General features: G+C 42.6%; 1 protein-coding gene across 6 annotated transcripts in view; it reads left to right on the top strand.

Moving 5' to 3' along the window:
* PKIG (cAMP-dependent protein kinase inhibitor gamma) overlaps positions 1 to 17,098 on the top strand; it is a 90,150-nt gene that overhangs the window by 1,121 nt on the left and 71,931 nt on the right. The window lies entirely within an intron of this gene.

The raw sequence follows: 17,098 nt of genomic DNA, 5'->3' as shown, positions 1-17,098 counted from the left end.
TGCTCCTCCTGAAAGACTGTAAGTGTGGAGGAGTTTGGGCTTTGTCTTGGGGGCAGTGGGAAGCCATCAAAGGGTTTTAAGCCGGAGGTGTGTGTTTTTGATCAGAGGTATGGTTTCAGAAAGATCAGTTTTTTTGTGTTTCTCTCTTGGTCTAATCATTCCTCCCATCTGTTTTTCACTTTGCAGGCATTCATTTGTGGTGATTCATATGTATGTGTGTATGTGACAGTGTGTGTGTGTATGTATTTGTTTTTGAGACGAGGTCTCACTGTGTTGCCCAGGCCGGTCTCAGATTCCTGGGCTCAAGTGATCCTCCTGTCTCAGCCTCCCAAGCAGCTGGAACTGCAGGTGCACACCACTGCGCCTCGCTAATTCAAAAAATATTTAATGAGCATCTTCTTCTATGTACAAGGCACTGTGTAGGTAGTAAGGAAGCAGGTCCCTGCCCTCAAGGAGATCACAGATTGGTGGAGAAAATATGCATCAAACAAGTGATTATAACTGTAATGAGAATTGTGAAAGGGGACGCATGTTAAGATCAAACTAGCATAGTTTGGAGATTCAGGTAGGGTTTTGATAAAATGTCTGGAGGGTGTAGTCTGAGTTAGCTATTGTGGGGATATTCCAAACATTTTCAAAGTACATTCATGGAGCAAAAAGCAGTCCACTACAACTGGAACTTAAAAGATCAATATTGAAAGAGATCCCTCCAGAGAGGTTGAAAAAAAAAAGGCTGAGATTATTCAGGGCTACTGCATTGCATACTCTTGGAATAATGAGCCATGCACTTAGTCTACACTAAAAGAAATGGCTAGAGAAACAGGAACAGGAGAGAAACCAGCAAAGTATAGTAATGAAGGCCAAAGGAAGAGGTTGGTTGGCCTTTGTAGATGTTGCTGAGATGTCGAGTAATATAAGTTAAAAATTAAAGTGTGTCCTTTTGGGTAAATAAATATGGAGGTCAGTTGGGACCTCATTGAGCAGATTTGGTGAAATGGTTGGGGCGGAATCTATAATATCAGCAGCTTTCAAAGGTTCAATATAATATATCAGTGGGATGAGTTAAGAGTGGGATGTGAGAAAGACAAAGTGTAGGCAGCTCAGAGAAGTTTGGCTGCGAAGGGAGGTAGAGAAGGCTGGGGAGCGATTGGGGAATAGGTGAAGTTTTTTTGAGCATGAGAGAGATTAAATGCTGTTGGCAAAGAGCCAGTAGAGAGGGAAAGGCTGAGAAGACACAGGATATGAAAGGGAGAATTGATAGTATAACTTTCCTGAGAAGGTGGGAGTGGAGGAGCTCCACAGTACAGATCCTTCAATAGGAGTCTGATGCCTGTTACTTTTTGGAGACGTGGGAAGCCAGGTTATTCCTGAAAGGAGTGCACCAGTGTAATGCAACAAAAATAAATAAAGGTATAAGTGTGGAAGGAAAGTCACAATTTTCATTGTCGGCAGATAGCAGGCATTTATTGAACTAGTATTTTGTTAAGTACTTTTCATGCACCATTTTTTTTTTTTTTTTTTTTTTTTTTGAGACAGGGTATCACTCTGTCGCCCATGCTGGAGTGTAGTGGTGCAATCTTGGCTCACTGCAGCCTCTGCCTCCTGTGCTCAAGCGATCCTCCTGCCTCAGCCCCCCAAGTAGCTGGGAATACAGGTGCGAGCCACCACACTCATCTAATTTTTGTATTTTTAGTAGAGATGAGGTTTTGCCATGTTGACCAGGCTGGTCTCGAACTCCAGACCTCAAGTGATCACCTGCGTCGGCCTCCCAAGGTGCTAGGATTACAGGCATGAGCCACTGTGTCCGGCCTCATGCACCGTTCTTAATGGATAATGTGATGTTTACAACAACCCTGTGAGATAGGCCCTCTAATAATTGCAAATTTATGGATAAAGAAACTGAGGTAAAATGCTCACTCAGGGTCACATAGTATTTGAATCTAGGTTTACCTGAACCCAGAGCTTTTACTCTTGACCACTACCTGGATGATATAAATCTCTACCTGTGATATGATTGTCTGCTGAGAAAATTCAAGAGAATTAAACTAAAAATACTTAGATATAATAAGGGTAAGTGAACAGCAGTTATAAGATAGACAAAAAGCAATAGTTTTATGCAAACAAAAATAGAAAATGTAATTGTAGGAGAACTGACAATAGCAACATGAAAAATAAATACTTAGAAATAAACTTAAAAATACATGTACCCAGCTTAGCCACACAGAGTAAGAGTTGGCTGGGCATGGGGATGGGAGGACAGGATGAGTAAGGTAAAGTAGTTTTCCCATGGGAACATCAGAGTATTGATACTGGAGAAGGGGTAGGTTAAGAAAACAGATGTCTATCATAAGACATCATGAGATATTCACTATCATGTTTTTATAAAGTTGAAAAACTGGCCTGGCACGGTGGCTCACACCTGTAATCCCAGCACTTTGGGAGGCCAAGGTGGGCAGGTCATCTGAGGTGAGGAGTTTGAGACTAGCCTGGTCAACATGGTGAAACCCCATCTCTGCTAAAAATACAAAAATTAGCTGGGTGTAGTGGTGCACGCCTATAGTCCCAGCTACTCGGGAAACTGAGGCAGGAGATTCTCTTCAACCTGGGAGGCAGAGGTTGCAGTGAGCTGAGATTGCACCATTGCACTCCAGCCTGGGTGACAAGAGCAAAATTCCATCTCAGAAAAAAAAAAAAAAAAAAGACAATTAGGTGGGAGCGATATATGTTAGAAAGATGTTTACATTATATGGTTAGGTGTAAAAAGCAGATTACAGTACAGTATGTTCCTGTTTTTTTAAATGTATACATGTTTATAATTAAAAATCTGGAAATACTAGTTCTTTTTAAAAATGTTAAATCTTTGTGATAAAATTTACCATCTTAACTATTTTTAAGTGTACAGTTTTGTAGTATTAAGTGTATTCATGCTGTGCAACCAATCTGCATGACTTTTTCATCTTGCAAAAGTGCAAAAGCCAAACTATACCTTTAATAGGTTTAGCTCTCCATTTCCCCCTCCCCACCAGCCCTTGGCAGCACCCATTCTACTTTTGTTTTCTATGTGTTTGGTTACTCTGGATACATCGTGTTAGTGGAATCTTGCATTATTTGTCTTTTTGTGAGGGCTTATTTCACTAGCATAGTGTCCTCAAGGTTCATCTTTGTTGTGTAGCATGTGTCAGAATTTCATTCTTTTTGTAAGGCTGAATAATATTCCATTGCATGTTTGTACCACACTTTGTTTATCCGTTCATTGATGGTCACTTTGAGTTGCTTCCATCTTTTGGCTATTGTGAATAATATTGCAGTGAAACATAAGTGTACTATAAAGGTAAGCTGTTTATGAGATCATGGGGAAACTTTTGTTCTGTTCCTCATTGCCTTAATTTTCCTTTTTTATGAGCATGAATTGCCTTCATAATCAGAAAAAAAATCGGGAAGTATCTTTTTTAGGAGGCTGGGGAAATAAGGGTAAAAAGGGGCAGTGGCAGCGGGAAGGGAAAGGAGAGGGCAGATTTGAGAGACATTTCAGAAGGAGAATCAACAGGACTTGACCACTAAGAGGTAAGGGAGAGAGGAGTGGAAGATGAAGCTTTCCTGGCCTCTGGTGGGAAGGGGCATCAGTCCTGGCGGGGCTTTGACTAGGGGAGGAGGGAGGAAATAAGGCTGGAGAGCCACCCGAGCTTTTGTTTAGCAGTTTGGACTTCATCTAGAAGGTGGAGAGAAACCATTGAAAGGAAGTGAAATGACTTGATCTCAGTTGCACATAGCGAGATTACACTGGCTCTTTCCAACCATTCTTTAAGCTGAAGCCAGATACTGCCAGGTATCCCTTTGTGTTGCTTATGCTTGAACTTCTGTTAATTTCCTTTTAGTTGAGATGAACCTTTAGTACTGAAGTACACATATCTATTATTCTAAAAGCACCTGGACTATTTTAAACAATGTTTTGGTGTTTTTTTTTTTTTTTTTTTTTTGACACAGAGTCTCACTCTGTTGCCCAGGCTGGAGTGCAGTGGCGCCATCTCGGTTCACTGCAACCTCTGCCTCCCAGGTTCAAGCAATTCTCCTGCCTCAGCCTCCCAAGTAGCTGGGATTACAAGCACCCACCATTATGCCCAGCTAATTTTTGTATTATTATTATTATTTTTTGAGATGGAGTTTCACTCTTATTGCCCAGGCTGGAGTGTAATGTTGCAATCTTGGCTCACCGCAACCTCCGCCTACTGGGTTCAAGCAAGTCTCCTGCCTCAGCCTCCTGAGTAGCTGGGATTACAAGCACGCACCACCACGCCCGGCTAATTTTGTATTTTTAGTAGAGACAGGGTTCTCCATGTTGGTCAGGCTGATCTTGAACTCCCAACCTCAGCTCGCCTTGGCCTCCCAAAGTGCTGTGATTACAGGTGTGAGCCACCGCTCCTGGCATTTTTGTATTTTTATAAAGATGGAGTTTCACCATGTTGGCCAGGCTGGTCTTGACTCCTGACCTCAAGTGATCTGCCCGCCCCAGCCTCCCAAAGTGCTGGGATTACAGGCGTGAGTCACCGTGCCCTGCCTGTGTTCGGTTTTATCTCAATAACACAGTCTCCTGTAAATATACTTACTTTTTTTTTTTTTTTTTGAGATGGAGTCTCACTCTGTCCCTCAGGCTGGAGTGCAGTGGCGCAATTTTGGCTCACTACACCCTCTGCCTTTGAGGTTCAGGTGATTCTCCTGCCTCAGCCTCCCGAGTAGCTAGGATTACAGGCACATGCCACCATACTGGCTATTTTATTTTTTTTGCATTTTTAGTAGAGACAGGGTTTCACCATATTGGCCAGGCTGGTCTCAAACTCCTGAACTCAGATGATCCACCCATCTTGGCCTCCTAAAGTGCTGGGATTATAGGTGTGAGCCACTGCACCCAGCCATCCTGTAACTATACTTTCTAACTTTAGTAGGAGAAATATGAATAATTGGAAAATAAACAAGAAACAAAAATAATTCAAGGTAGAGTATGTCACAATTCTGTTAAAATTTTAAAACTTAAAATTTTTCACATTTTATTGAAAATTCTGACAGCCTCCTTTTGAGAGAAAAAGGACAATATAATGTACACAGTGTCAATATTAAGGAACTCTTACAAAATGAAAATTTGTAGGGTCCAGATGGATTCAGCCCATCACTTAGCTCCACTCCCACAAACCTGTAGTCTCTCTCTACTTCCAGAGCATTACAGACAGAGGGAGCTAACTGTTGTGCTAACATTTGTAAATAGCTCTGCAGTTTAGAAGAGCTGGATTTCCAAAAGATGCAAATCCATGATCTCATTTTCATCCTCCTGACAATTCTGTGGGGTAGGGATTATCATTCCCATTTTCAAATGAGAAAATTGAAGGTCAGAGGATGTGACAGATCCCTCTCAGATACTATAATAAGTCCTGGAGTTTGAATCCAGGTTTTATTTTCTTCTTATATTTTAGCCTTTTATTATGGAAAATTTTAAACATACAAAAGTAGAAAAGATAATAAAAGACACCTAATAAAAGAAACCTAATACTGAGCTTTAACAGTTACCAACATATGGCCACTTTTATTTCATCTATACTGCCTACTTCCACCCCACCTTAAATTATCATAAAGCAAATCCTAGACGTCATATTTCATCCATGAATACTGTACTTCAATATACACACCTAAGAGAAAAGGATTTTTTCCTCCTCCTTTCCCCACTGTAGTCACAATATCATTATTACACCTAAGGAAATAAAAAGTAGTCATTCCTAAGTATTACATAATATCCATTTGGTATTCAGTTTCCTTCAACAATTTTATAAATGTCTTTCCAAAAAAGTGGTTTTTTCAAGATGGAGTCCTGCCATGTTGCCCATGCTGTACTTGAACTCCTAGGTTCAAGTGATCCTCCTACCTCAGCCTCATCAGTATCTGGAAATACAGACCTGTGTCAGTGTACCCAGCTTTTTTTTTTTTTTTTTTTTGACACAGAGCCTCACTCTTTCACCCAGGGTGGAATGCAGTGGTGTGATCTCCACTCACTGCAGCCTCTGCCTCCTCGGTTCAAGCAATTATCCTGCTTCAGCCTCCTGAGTAGCTGAGATTACAGGCACGCCCACCATACCCCACTAATTTTTGTCTTTTTAGTAGAGACAGGGTTTCACCATTTTGGCCAGGCTGGTCTCGAACTCCTGACCTCAGGTGATCTGCCCACCCACCTCAGCCTCCCAAAGTGTTGGGATTACAGGTGTGAGCCATCATGCCCGGCCTGCCCAACTTTCATAAATGTCTTTTTACAGTTGGTCTGTGTTCACTGGGATCCAAACAAGGTGCCCATATTAGACCTGATTGATGATCTCTTAAATCAACCTTGTCCAATCCACAGCCTGTGGGCCACATGCGGCCCAGGACAGCTTTGAATGAGGCCCAACACAAATCTGTAAACTTTCTTTTTTTTTTGGAACGAAGTGTCGCTCTTGTTGCCCAGGCTGGAGCGCAGTGGTGCGATCTCGGCTCACTGCAACCTTGCCTCCCGGGTTCAAGCAGTTCTCCTGCCTTAGCCTCCTGAGTAGCTGGGATTACAGGCGCCCACCACCACACCCGGCTAATTTTTGTATATTTAGTAGAGACGGGGGTTTCACCATGTTGACCAGGCTGGTCTTGAACTTCTGACCTCAGGTGATCCACGTGCCTCGGCCTCCCAAAGTGCTGGGATTACAGGCATGAGCCACCACACCCGGCCTCAAATTTGTAAACTTTCTTAAAACATTATGAGATTTTTTGTGTGTGTGATTTTTTTTCTTCTTCCAACGTGGCCCAGGGAAGCCAAAAGAATGGATACCCCTGTTTAAAATCTTAATCTATAGCAATTTCTCCTCTTCTTTTTTCCCCCTTTGCCATTTATTTGTTTAAGAAAGTCATATCATTTGCCCTATACAACTTCTCATATTCTGCATTTGACTGATTGCATCTATTTATTTATTTATTTTTCTTAGATGGAGTCTCATTCTGTTGCCCAGGCTGCTGGAGTGCAGTGGTGCGATCTTGGCTCACTGCAACGTCCACCTCCAGGGTTCAAGCAATTCTCCTGCCTCAGCCTCCTGAGTAGCTGGGACTACAGGCGCATGCTACCACGCCCAGCTAATTTTTGTATTTTTAGTAGAGACGGGGTTTCACCATGTTGGCCAGGCTGGTCTTGAACTCCTGACCTCCAGTGATCCACCTGCCTCAGCCTCCTAAAGTGTTGGGATTACAGGCGTAAGCCACTGCGCCTGGCCAGCATTCATTTAATATGTTTATTCCTCTTATTTTTTTTGTCCATTGTACTTTATAGGTGATGCTGTGTACATCCTATTGCATCATGTCAGGAGGCAGTAAGGTCTAGTTAGCTCTCTTTGCATGATATTAAGATTGATCATTGGGTTCAGGTATTGATAGCATGATCCATCTATTATAAGTCTCCCATCAGTCTTTCACAGAATGGCTTTAGCAGCTACTAATGATCATTGTCTAGATCCATTATTTTATTATATTAGGGGTTGCAAAATGAATTCACATTTTCTGATACCAAGTCACATGCCGTGTTTAATCCCACTATCTCCTAATTAAAGGAAGCCTTTACACACTGTCATCTATGCTCCACTCTGGTAGGTGGGAAAAAAAATTCCTCACTTAGTAGCTCAGCTTAATATAGTAATAAAAAAGAGCCAGAACCTATATGCTCTGTCCAGCACTAACTGCTCCCAACATTGCTTTCCTGGGTTGGCCTTATGTATTTGCAAAACCACACAGTGGAAGGGCTGCCTGTATTAGTGTTTTATAAACTGCTGTTCCTCAACCTACATTGTAGCCTGCTAATGTAGGTTGAGGAATATTTGGGGTAAAATTTCCAGCATTTTTTTTTCTTAAATGGAGTTTCGCTCTGTTACCCAGGCTGGAGTGCAGTGGTACGATCTTGGCTCACTGCATCCTCTGCCTCCCGGATTCAAACTATTCTCTTGCCTTAGCCTCCCGAATAGCTGAGACTACAGGCACACACCACCATGCCCGGCTAAGTTTTGTATTTTTAGTAGAGATAGGGTTTCACCATGTTGGCCAGGCTGGTCTTGAATTCCTGACCTCAAGTGATCCTCCCACCTTGGCCTCCCAAACTGCTGGATTACAGGTGTGAGCCACCATGCCCAGCCTAGCATTTTTTTTTTTTAATGGAAAAATAGAAAAAAAATCACAATTCACCTCAGATACATCATATAGAGTAAGAATAAGTTTGGTTTTGTAAAACTTTTGTTTCAGCTCCATTTGTGTATCTCTGAGCCATGATGTAAAATATGTTTTTTTATTGGGGTCCTGGTCAAGTCATATAATTTTTCCAGTATTTACTTATTTTATTATTTATTTATTTATTTATTTATTGAGATGGAGCTTCACTCTTGTTGCCCAGGCTGAAGTGCACTGGCGCAATCTTGGCTTACTGCAACCTCTGCCTCCCCGGTTCAAGCGATTCTCCTGCCTCAGCCTTCTGAGTAGCTGGAATTATGCACGCCACCACACCTGGCTAATTTTTGTATTTTTTTAGTAGAGATGGGGTTTCACCATGTCGGCCAGGGTGGTCTCGAGCTCCTGACCCCATATGATCCGCCCATCTCGGCCTCCCAAAGTGCTGGGATTACATGCATGAGCCACTGTGCCTGGCCCAGTTTTTCCAGTGTTTAAACAACCAACCTGTGCTATAGCAAGTTTCTCAGTCAAGGATTCATTTATGTTCAAGCATGCTACTTATAAAATAATACAGTATATTGATCCATTTATAAAATTATGCAATATATTGATTCATTTTGGAATTTCATTTAAAGGCTTTCTTGGGTGACTGCCAATTAACCAAAATTAATTACGTTATCCCAATGACCAAATTAATCCCCTGGTAGTCAAATTGAACTGGATACATGAGTTATGTGAAAAACCTTCCAGGGGTTTTCACATGTACTGACGTTTTTGTTTTTTTTTTTTGTTTGTTTGTTTTTGTTTTTGTTTGAGATAGAGTCTCAAACAAAACTCCGGTTGCCCAGGCTGGAGTGCAATGGCATGATGTCGACTCACTGCAGCCTCTGCCTCCTGGGTTCAAAGATTCTCCTGCCTCAGCCTCCTGAGTAGCTGGGATTACAGGTGCCCACCACTATACCTGGCTAATTTTTTTTGTATTTTTAGTAGAGATGGGATTTCACTATGTTGGTCAGGCTGATCTTGAACTCTTGACCTCAGGTGATCCACCTGCCTCGGCCTCCCCAGGTACTGGGATTACAGGCATGAGCCACTGCGCCTGGCCGTACTGATGTTTTTGATTCTCTGGTTATACTTGAGGTAGAGTAAATGATTCTAACCAGCACTGGAACCATTAAAGGAATGTAGGGCCTTATCAGTATTAGTTGGTTGGAGAGGGGAAGTAAGTTAGGACTGGGCAGGAATGAGTGGGTGGAGAAACTGACTTAGCCGTTTGGTTAGCTTCTAGGCATGGGAGCCAGACCTCCTATGCATATAATGGTAGCAAGAGTAGCCCTAATTTTGTTCCTGCCATTTCTAATCAGGATGGGCTTAGGACATGAGCAGTGGGATATTTAGTGACATCAGTAATGAAGGAGTAGGAAATACAGATTTTGATTTATTTTTTAAGTGATTCTCCATCAGCTGTGTGCTTTTAAGACTAGACTGTGGGTTTTTTTGTTTTGTTTTGTTTTGTTTTTGAGACTGGGTGTCATTCTGTCACCCAGGCTGGAGTTGCTGTGGTGCAGCCATAGTTCATTGCCACTTTGAACTCCGGGACTCAGGTGATCCTCTCACCTCAGCCTCTTGAGTAGCTGGGACTACAGGTGTGTGCCACCACATTCAGCTTATTTTAAATTTTTTTGTGGATACAGGATCTCTGTATGTTGACCTGGCTGGTAGACTGTGTTTTTATTTGAATATTTGTACCAAAACTTAACATTCTGTTGCTTATTGATTATATTTTGCTACCTAAGAAAATAAATATGTATTATTTTTAATTGGCTTATATAAAACATAATACCTGTTTTCTTGTGGTTTTTAAGTAAAATTTGAAGCACTGATTTTTTTTTTTTTTTGAGACAGTCTCACTCTGTCGCCCAGGCTGGAGTGCAGTGGCACAATCTCTGCTCACTGCAAGCTCCGCCTCCAGGGTTCACGCCATTCTCCTGCCTCAGCCTCTCCGAGTAGCTGGGACTACAGGCGCCCGCCACCACGCCTGGCTAATTTTTTTGTATTTTTAGTAGAGACAGGGTTTCACCGTGGTCTCGATCTCCTGACCTCGTGATCCGCCTGCCTCGGCCTCCCAAAGTGCTGGGATTACAAGCGTGAGCCACCGCGCCCGGCCGAAGCACTGATTTTTAAGTGTAGGTTCTTTTTTTTTGAGACGGGGTTTCGCTCTTGTTGCTCAGGCTGGAGTGCAATGGCACGATCACGGCTCACTGCAACCTCGCCTCCCAGGTTCAAGCGATTCTCCTGCCTCAGTCTCCGGAGTAGCTGGGACTACAGGGGTGTGCCACCACGCCTGGTTAATTTTTGCATTTTTAGTAGAGACAGAGTTTCACCATGTTAGTCAGGCTGGTCTCGAACTCCTGACCTCAAATGATCCACCCACCTCGGCTTCCCAAAGTGCTGGGATTATAGGCATAAGCCACCACTCCCGGCCAAGTATAGCTTATTTTCTCATTTGTAATTTATTAAAGCCAAAGACACCATGATTGAAAGCAACTGAAAATGAAAATGATATTTCCAGGGAGGCTAATAACTTACGGAACTTTCCTGTGGCCTCAGGGTCATTGTTCTCTGTTAGCCAATCCTTAGAAATTGCTAGAACTCATAGGAATGCAGAGTTGTATTATGAGAAGAACAAGAACTTGGGTTTCAGGCAGATCAGGGTAACCTTGGGCAAGGTCTCTGAGTCTAGGTTCCCTTATCTGTAAAATGTCTCATGAGGTCATGTGAGAGTTAATCATTATAAAGCTTGGGCACTAGAAGGGGCTTAATTAATGTGAGTTATCTTCCTTTCTCCCAGTTCTGATTTTGCAAACCTACCTACTCCGTGTTTCTGCCAATCACCAGAATTAAACTTAAAAAAAAAAAAAAAGCTGATGGTTTAATCTTGATTTTCAATGTCAGTTAAGCATAACATAATTCTATTTTTTCTTATGTGCATAAGGCTTAACTTTCATTGGTTTTTGATGATCTCTGCATGTTGTATATGGTACATATTAAATATAGTGGCCATATATTTTTTAAATTTCTTTTATAATTTTTTTTTCGAGACGGAGTCTAGCTCTGTCACCCAGGCTGCAGTGCAGTGGCGCAATCTTGGCTCACTGCAGCTTCCGCCTCCTGGGTTCAAGTGATTCTCCTGCCTCAACCTCCCCAGTATCTGGGACTACAGGCATGCGCCACCATACCCAGCTAATTTTTGTATTTTTAGTGGAGACAGGGTTTCACCATGTTGGCCAAACTGGTCTCGAACTCCTGACCTCAAGTGATCAGCCCACCTCAGCCTCCCAAAGTGCTGGGATTACAGGCGTGAGCCACTGTGCCCGGTAGCTATATTTTATAAATCAAAAATAGGGACTTGTGGTGTGATAAGTATAGTATACTTAGGAGGGTTAGGAGAACAGAATATTTTGAAGAAGTGCACTCTCAGAGAAATGGTTGCTATGCTTTTATGTGTTCATAAGGAAGCAGTACAAAGTTGTGGTTAGGAATGAGGCCCTGGAGTCCTTTGGACATGAATTCACATCTTGGCCCAGGCACTTTCTACTTACTGCACAATATACTTAAACTTCCTAAGCTTCAGAGCTTCCTCACTTGTAAAGTGGATATTATGAGAGTTCCTTGTTTCTTGTGAGGATTGCATGAAATAAAGGGCTCAGCACAGTCTTGGCAGATAGAAAGAACTTAACATGTAAATGTCGGCTGTTATGTTTATTACTATAAAGCTTTTGACACATGCACACTTATACAGTAACCTTTTTTTTTTTCTGCAAAAACCTGTTCAAAAAGCACTTCTAAAATATGTCAGTATTTGCAAATGTACTGTATAGTAAGTTCTTTATCAGGCCTCGTATGGAAAGGGTACAGAAGTATTTTGAAGACCCCATGCCCCGCCTTGCATGCCCACTGGGAAGACCTGACTTACTTTGGCCTTCTCAAAATATTTGCATAACTCTCAGCACCTACTCCATTGCTTCTGAGATGACCTCTGCACCGTGTATATGTTTTGGCTGATACAGCCAAACTTGTCCTGGACAGACTTCAAGGTTCACTTAATCTACTGTCACAGGCTTCTTTCCCTAAGATTTTCTTGGTTGTGCCCTCGGTAGAGTATTGGCTTCTTCCTCAGGCTAGCAGCAAAATAGCTGCAGTAGGCCTAGGCCCCAGATCTATGTATGACACCCACCTAAGGAAGAGAAAGATTGTCTTGGCTGGGCGTGGTGGCTTACACCTGTAAAATACCTGTAATCCCAGCACTATGGGAAGCCGAGGCGGGTGGATCACCTGAGGTCAGGAATTCGAGACCAGCCTGGCCAACATGGTGAAACCCCATCTCTACTAAAAATATAAAAAATTAGCTGTGTGTGATGGTAGACGCCTGTAGTCCCAGCTACTCAGGAGGCTGACGCAGGAGAATCGCTTGAACCTGGGAGGTGGAGATTGCAGTGAGCTGAGGTCACACCACTGCACTCCAACCTGGGCAACAAGAGCAAAACTCCGCCTCAAAAAAAAAAAAAAAAAAGAAAGATTGTTCCTTAGAGTGAGAATTTTTCTCAGAAGCCTCCAGAGAACTAACCCTAGAATCTCATTGGCCTGGACTGGGTCATATGCTCATTCCTGAGCCAATTCCTGTTAGTAGGGCAGTATGATGCCCTGATGGACTTAGGCCTGGTTCTTGAACAAGCCATTTACAAGAGGGATGAAATTATCTCTAGACCAATCAGAAACAGAATTGTGTTTCTGTTAGGAAATTTTTTTTTTTCTATGAATAGGGGAATGGAAGCTGAGTAGATTGGTCGAAGAGGAATTATGTTGGCTGCTGATAACAGTGCTTTAAAGAAGACAGGTTATTTTTCTCTCAAAAAATATTAAGTCCAAAGTAGATAGTCTGTTCCTGGCATGGCAGTTCTACAGTGCCATCAGGCAGCCTAAATCTTTCTCTCTTTTTGTTTCACCATGCTTATCACACAGCTTGCAGTCACCATGTGGTCGCACGTGTTGCTCTGGCTCTCTAGCCAAACGGTCTTTGAGGCAGGAAGAGGTAGGAAAGGGGAGGGCAGAGGACACCCTTTAAAGTACCCCGAGTCCCAACCACCGTGTTCAGTTTACATCTCATTGTCCATTCTTACTTGTGAAGAAGGCTGGTAAATGCAGTTTCTTAGCTGTACACATTGCCATTCCCAAAAACAGAGGGATTCTGCAGCTGTGGAAGAATGAGAAATAGATACAAGCCTGGAAGTGGGCAGTGCCCACCACAGGAGGCGGCCAACAATGTCAGCTATACCCTGTATTTGGAGAAAATTGCAGTTTTTACATTGACTTCCTCTCTTTCCTTTCCTTTCCTCTCCTTTCATTTTCAATGGAATCTTGCTCTGTGTCCTGAGCTGGAGTGCAGTGGCACAATCTCTGTTCACTACAACCTCCACCTCCTGGGTTCAAGCAGTTCCCCTGCCTCAGCTTCTGGAGTAGCTAGGATTACAGGCATGCCCCACCATGACCAGCTAATTTTTGTATTTTTAGTAGAGACAGCGTTTCACCATGTTGGCCAGGCCAGTCTTGAACTCCTGACCTCAGGTGATCCACCCACCTCGGCCTCCCAAAGTGCTGGGGTTACAGGTGTGAGCCACCGCGCCTGCAGTGCCTGGCCTGCATTATAAATATTTGCTCATAATGTGTTGCTAACAGTGACAATCCATAAGAATCAACTGGGTTTGTTTCCTAGCCTGTTTAGTTTTATTATTGTGATTACAAAATAATTAAATATTATGTTAACCAATGAAATGTAAAGGGAAAAAGGAAGATACTGCTTTTATGAAAAATAAGTTGAATGTGTTTACCTGATAAAGATAAATGGCTAAGAAAAAATATTCTTGTCAAATTAGAGGTGGAAGAGACCTCTGAAAAGATTGAAGAAAAAAAATTATAAAAATATGCAGATTCTGACAGGTAGGGTAGCTCTCACCTGTTATCGTAGCACTGGGAGGCTGAGGCAGGAAGATTACTTGAGGCCAGGAGTTTGAGACCAATCTGGGCAACAGTGAGACCCCATCTGTACAAAAAGAAAATCAGCCAGATGTGGTGGCGTGTCCCTGTAGTCCTAGCTACTTGGGAGGCTGAAGTGGGAGGATCACTTAAGCCCAGGAGTTTGAAGTTACAGTGAACTATGATCACGCCACTGTACTTACTCCAGCCTGGGAGACAGAGTAAGACTCTGTCTCCAAAACATATATATACATATATGTTTCTGCCTTCAGAATACTTCACAAGTATCATTCCAGTAAAAACTGAAAATCATAGATGTACATCACGAGTGTAGTTCATGCAGAAACTTTAATTGCTTGAACTTATTCTCAAGAAAAGGCCTTCACTGGTCGTGGTGGCTCATGTCTATAATCCCAGCACTTTGGGAGGCCGAGGCAGGTGGATTACTTGAGTCCAGGAGTTCGAGACACAAGCCTGGGAAATACAGCAAAACCTTGTCTCTACAAAAAATACAAAAATTGGCAGGTTGTGGTGGTGCATGCCTGTACTCCCAGCTACTCGGAGGCTGAGGTGGGAGAATCACCTGAGCCCAGGGAGGTTGAGGCTGCAGTGAGCCATGATCATGCCATGCAGTCCAGCATGGGTGACAGGGAGAGACCCTGTCGAAGAGAAGGAGAGGAGAGGGGAGAGGAGAGGCTTTCATCCCTTAGCAAGTATTTGGAAAACAAACATGCGTTTTTAATGATTCCTTTCTTTAACTGTATTTTTAAAAAAATGAGTTATACCATTATTAGTTCTGATCCCATCAAGGAGAGAGCTTCTGCTTTGTTTCTTAAGTTGTTATGTATGGGTTACCGTGTATCAATTGAAATGAATATCACCAGGCCTTATTGTTGGCCATTATAAATGGTGCCCTGGTGAGCTTCTTTCCAGAGACATCTTCTCTAGTATATTTTTTGTTTTTTGATTTTTTTTTTTTGAGACAGAGTCTTACTTTGTTGCTCATACTGGAGTGCAGCAGTGCAATCTTGGCTCACTGTAGCCTCTACCTTCCCAGTTCAGGCGATTCTCCTGCCTCAGCCCCCCGAGTAGCTGGGACTACAGGCATGCACCACCACGCCCGGCTAATTTTTGTATTTTTAGTAGAAACGGACTTTCACCATGTTGGCCAGGTTGGTCTCGAACTCCTGACCTCAGGTGATCCACCCATCTCGGCATCCCGAAGTGCTGGGATTACAGATATGAGCCACTGCACCCAGGCCCCTCACTGATTTTAAATAATGTAAAGTTTGGAATGTCTCGGGGAGTTCAATGTAATAGAATTTGTCCTGATGTTGTTTCTTTTTCCAAATCACGTAGCACTTCAAACTTTTCTTTTTATAACATTTCTCATAAATAGTCCTCCTCCATAATTACCTTTGTGTTTATTTTGTGTCTGCTACTAAACTCTTAGTTTGTTGAGGACAGGAGTCCTTCCTTGGACCTCTGTACATCCTAACATACAATGGGTGCTCAATTTATGTTCATGGAATGAGAGAATGAATCAATGTCACTGTCTTCTATTATTGCATAGCCATCTTCAGTAACACTTCCTTTGAATTCATTGTCAGTGGAGCTAGTCTTGTAGCCTTTTCAATAACTTACATTCCATGTTAGAGCAAAAAATGTTAAATGTTTATAAGGTAATTTCAAATATAAGCAAAAGTAGAGAGAATAGTGTAAAGAAACCTCCATTATCTATAATCAAGCTTCAACAATTACCAGCATTTTAGAACAAATTTTGATTTAGGATAAGGGTAGAGAGAATATGACGACATCAGGATGCTGATTTTGATATTGTGGGGAGGGAAGCAGGCCATGTGTGGTGAGCAGGGTAGAGAAAGAGGAGGCTGGTGGCCCAAATACAAACCTGCCTCATATGGGTTGTCTTGAGGATCACTTGAGTTGACATAGGAAAGTGGGAAGAACAATACCTCACACATGGTGAGTACAGCCTAAGTGCTGCCACCGCCATTACCATCACTCCTGCGTAGTTTGTGGGAGCTGAATGTGGCAGCTGTGGCACTTACTAACTTGGTGACTTTGGACACCGACCTTTCTAAGCTGCAGTTTCTTCATCAGAAAAAATGGGAATAGTAATAACATCTTAAACAGCATTGGCAGGGTGCGGTCGCTCATGCCTGTAATCCCAGCAGTTTGGGAGGCCAAGGTGGGTGGATCACTTGAATTCAGGAATTTGAGACCAGCCTAACCAACATAGTGTTGGTTTTAATGGAGAACCCTGTTCTCCATTAAAAATAGGCTGGGCATGGTGGCTTATGACTTGTAATTCCAGCACTCTGGGAGGCTGAGGCGGTTGGATCACTGGAGATCAGGAGTTCGAGATCAGCCTGGCCAACATGGTGAAACCTCGTCTCTACTAAAAATACAAAAAATTAGCCAGCTGTGGTGTTGTGCACCTGTAATCCCAGCTACTCAGGATGCTGGGGCAGGAGAATTACTTGAACTTGGGAGGTGGAGGTTGCAGTGAGCCGAGATCGCACAACTGCACTCCAGCCTGGATGATAGAGCAAGACTATCTAGAAAAACAAACAAACAAAAACCCAAAAAAGGTAGCATCTTATCCCATACAGGCAGTGGAATAATATATGTAAATATGTTCTGGGTTAATTAACATTAATCACAATTTTCCAGAATGGTGTTCTAGTCTGGAGGGAGGGACCATGTTTCTGAAGGCTTATTCGGGAGTCAAGCCAATTCCTTCTGTGTATTCTCATTCTGAGACTTCATAATATTCGTGGCAGAGTCATTTGTCAGCCTAGCAAATAAACATTACAGCACAATAAGCTTTGTT

This window comes from Symphalangus syndactylus, chromosome 24 (genome assembly GCF_028878055.3).
Source record: "Symphalangus syndactylus isolate Jambi chromosome 24, NHGRI_mSymSyn1-v2.1_pri, whole genome shotgun sequence".
NCBI classification, from domain to species: domain Eukaryota; kingdom Metazoa; phylum Chordata; class Mammalia; order Primates; family Hylobatidae; genus Symphalangus; species Symphalangus syndactylus.
Note: the sequence above shows the minus strand (reverse complement) of the source record. Positions and strands in the feature narration are given on the sequence as shown.